A 4,198-nucleotide genomic window follows, 5' to 3' on the forward strand; every position below is an offset into this window, starting at 1 on the left:
AAGGAACTCTCCCCACTTCTGTCCGGCCTCTTCCCCAACCCTGGTCAAACCCCGACACAGCTACTTTGCAGGGAGTGGTGAGAATTACTACTGCTGGAAGGTCACTTAAGGTAATAATTAGAACGATCATTAATTTCTGCGGCCTAAGTGACTCATTTATCTCTGATAGGCACAGGGATCAAAGGATGGCATTTACGGCTTAGAAAGAAGCTTCCCATTCTTTCCCCTGCTACAGTAACTAATAAAGAGCTCCCAAGCCTGGCTTCTTCGCCCATCTCTTCCCAGTGGGTTTTCTGTCTTTACCGTCCCTGTACAAAACAAACCCGCCTCTGCCTTCTCTCCACTCCTCCCTCTTTAAGAACCATGGCAGGTCAAGCTGCTCTCTGCCCAGCTCGGAGAGTCTTGGTTGCAGCTGTGCAGTGGAGTGGTGCTGGATCCCTCCGTCCCAGGGGAGGGCACCAAACCCCTGACCTCCGGCAGGCCCAGGGTGGGCATCAGGCGGGCTCTCCCTGGAAACTTGCTATCTTTACTTTGCCTGGGTATGTACATCTGTGCCATCGGTCTGCATGGGTCAGCTGGAAACCTGGCCCTGTCACCTATTAGCTGTGTGACCTTGGGTGAGTTCCTTAACCTTTTTCAGCCTCAGTTTCCCAATCTTTGAAATAGGGATAATAATAGCATCTAAGACTGGTTTATGAAGATTTCCTAAGATAAAATATGTGAAATGCTTACTTAGCACAGAGCCTGATACAAAAGAACATCAGCTACATTTGTCAGTGCCTCAAAATTCTTATTTCCAAAAACTTGTAGCTGCAGCGCAAACTGAGTCTTTCATGTTCTGAGGTGGCCTCTAAGAGATGCTGAGGTGAGGATGCATGTTGCCCCCACCCCCAGGACCCTGGACCACCACTGTAACAGAAATCAGATCGTGTGTGTGTGTGGTGGAGGGTCCTCAGCCTCAAGGAGGCTGTGAGATGGGCCCCGGTCAGTTTCTCAACCTCGGCATTGCTGACCTTTTGGACCAGGTAATCCCTTTGTTGTGAGGCCTCATCCTGTGCATTTCAGAACGTTTAGCACCATTTTTGGCCTCTACTTACTAGGTGCCAGTAGCAGCCTTCTGGTCACAACAATCAAAAACGTCTCTAGACATCACCACATGTCCTTCGGGGGGCAAAATTGCTCTTGGTTGAGAACCACTGGTATAGGCAGACGGGAAGTGTGAGGGTCTCTCCGCAGGTGCCTGGCTGAGCTAAGGGGAGAAGGCAAGAATGAGCGTGGTCAGAGAGGATATCCTCCTGCCCCAGGCAGGCCTCAGGCAGACCCTCAGGACTGAGTACAGAGGTTGACCTCAGAAGGTAAACCCCTGTGGTTTTCCCTAGTAAGGATGTAGCCTGGCTTCCTCAGGAGGCCATGCCCAGCTGGGATGTGGACCTCTGGATTCCCTATAGCCAGAACTCAAACACATAACCCTGTCCAGCCCCAGGAGCCCTGGCCGAGAAACAGTGCCCCAGTGGCACAGAATGATCACCGAATGGACAATTCTTACCTCAGGACAGAGTGCACAGCCAGGCTGCCCATGTGCGAATTCCTATGCTGCTACTACTCGCTGTGTGACCTTGAGCAAATTGCTTAACCTCTCTGTGCCTTAGGATTCTTATCTGTAAAATGAAGACAATAGCATTGACCTCATAGGGTTGTTATGAGGATTAAATGACTTAATGTACTTAAAACAGAGCCTAGCACAGAGCAAGCACTAAGTGTTTGCTAAATAAGCCAAAATCTGAAAAGAAGCTGCTACAGACCAGGAGATGAAGCTTCTGTAAGTCAGAGTTTGCCCTTGCTGTGACCTCAGGTCCAGCAGTTGTGTTTCTGGGGGCCCCTGGCCACCTGTTCTGGGGTGTGGGGTTGAGACTCCCTGGGGCAGCTGCCCTGCAGAGGTGGCTGTTCTTAAGGAAAGTTCACGTGACCAGAGAGCAAACTCAGTGCAAAGGGCTCCAGAACTTCCCAGCTGATAGCCCCTGGGGATTCCTTTGATTAGAGAGTATCGGGAGGAAAAACTTTTTTCTCTACCAATTTAGGTTCGAGGGTTGGGGGTAGGGGCTAGATTAACAGGAGAAAAGACAAAGTTTATGCACACACTGAGTGCAGGAGCACTGTGTAATGAGTAACTCACTGAGGAACCAGAGGCAAAGGTTCATATACCAACTTAACAAAAGCGGGCGGGGGAGGGGGAGGGCTTCAAAGGATGGAAGGCTCTGATGAGGCTTGTTTACACAATTTCTTTGGGAATGTCCTGGTGCCCAAGGTCGGTGCCTCCCTGACTGGAGACCAGCTGGAGGGTGGAGGTGGGGGGGTGGCTGCTGATTCTCCATGCTCTGTGCCAGGCAGATAAGGAAAGTTCAGAGGAGAGTTCTTCTGCATCTGCTGCTGGGCTATTGGTCCCATCAAGGGAAGCACCTGTGGAAGGAAGGAACGGGGTGAGTGGCTGTGACCTTTGGGAGCCCTCATATTTCTGCTGTCACAGGAGGCAAAACCCCAGCCAGGAAACCCCCAAACCCATAGCAGGAAAAGCCACACAGTATTGCCGAGTGCTTTGTGTTAGTTATCTATCACTATGTAACAAATTACCCCAAACTTCATGACTTAAATGATAAACACTTATCATCTCTAACAGTCTAAGAGTCAGGAATTTGGAAGCACCTGAGCTGGGTTGTTCTGGCTCAAGGTCTCAAGATGTTGAACGGGGCTGCTGTCATCTGAAGGCTTGATTGGAGCTGGGGGTCCACATGCAAGATGGCTCCTCTCATGGCTGTTGGCAGGAGGCCTCGGTTCTGTACCACATGGACCTTTGATAGGGCTGCTTGTGTGTCCTGACGACATGGCAGCTGGCTTCTTCCAGAGTGAGCAGTCCAAGACAGAAACTAATGCAGAAGTCATAGTGTCTTTTATTGAGCTAGCCTCAAAGGCATATGCCATCAATCTGCTGTATTTTGTTGGTCATACCGCTCAATCCTGACACAATGTGGGAGGAGACTGCACAAGACCATGAAAACTGGGAGGTGGGGCTCACTGGGCACCATCTGAGAGGCTGAATACCAGGGCTTTCAGGTCTCCCTCTGAGAAGAACATTCACCTGGGCATTGGCCCAGATGACAGCCCGGTCAGACATATCCCTACAGAAGCCGCTCAGGCTGAAAACCCAACGCACTATGTGGGATTTGGTGCTGCTACCCACCGCCTCAGTCTGCTTCCCCACTGAACAGTACACCCTCTCGGTGGGGTGAAGGCTGGATGCAAGGCACTGGGTGGGAGAAACCCTGGGCTTGTGGGCCCCTCTCCAAGTTGAGACTGGGAAACAAAACCTTCACACTCACACACACACACACACACACACACACACACACACACACACACACCCCATAACAGTAGGGGAACATGCAATTATAAAAGGTTGGTCCAAGATTTCAGAAGAGGGGGATCTGGCAGGACTGGGGCAGTTCTGCAGGCTTCAGGGAGAAGATAGAACATGAGCGAAGTCCTAGCACCCAAGGCTCTTCCGGAGCCCCAAATCCAGACATGATGAACTGCTGACAGCTCGCTCTATGTCCTGCTGTTTCATGCCTCCCAGCCATTGCAATAGAATACCTTTCCCCCATTCCCCTTCTTGTTACCTCTATTTACCCTTTCAGACTCAGCTCAAGGAGGACCACCTCCAAGAAGCCTCCCATGTGATATAGCTGCCCGCCTCTGTGGTCTCATAGCTCCCTCGCCCCTCACAAATCCCTACCATGCTTGACCACACTCACCGCTTGCTCCCCCCCGGACTTGACTCTCCTTGAGGGCAGGGGACAATGCCAGATTCAATGGGGGCTGCCACATGCCTTGTGCACACTCAGCACTGAATATATGTTTCTAAGGAAAGGAGGGAGGGGAAGAGAAAGAGAGAGAAGGATGGATTAGGGAGACAGCAAATAGCTCCTCGTCTCTCTTTCTCCCCCTCGCTCCCCAAGAGTGGGGCTTCAAGGGGAAACAGAGCTGCTGGCCAGAACCGCTCACCTCTGTCCTCCACATCCCAAGCAAAAAAAGCTGGACCTCATATAACACTCTGTCTGAGAAAGTTTTGGGTACTGAAGGCGCATTAAAAAGGAGGCTTCAGGGGCTGGAGGAGTACTCGTTCCCAGGATATCCTGACTTTGCT

The 4,198-nt window shown here is 51.2% G+C and overlaps 1 long non-coding RNA gene across 1 annotated transcript; it reads right to left on the bottom strand.

The window, feature by feature from the left end:
* Positions 1-1,866: 1,866 nt before the first annotated feature.
* On the bottom strand, positions 1,867-3,913 carry LOC307196271. The gene is made up of 3 exons (XR_013831082.1): positions 3,807-3,913; positions 2,701-2,921; positions 1,867-2,457 (listed from the first exon to the last, which is right to left on the bottom strand). It is a non-coding gene; the product is annotated as an uncharacterized lncRNA (long non-coding RNA).
* Between the last annotated feature and the right edge of the window lie 285 nt (positions 3,914-4,198).

Source organism: Stenella coeruleoalba (genome assembly GCF_951394435.1).
Source record: "Stenella coeruleoalba genome assembly, chromosome: 13".
In the NCBI taxonomy this organism is placed as follows: Eukaryota; Metazoa; Chordata; class Mammalia; order Artiodactyla; family Delphinidae; genus Stenella; species Stenella coeruleoalba.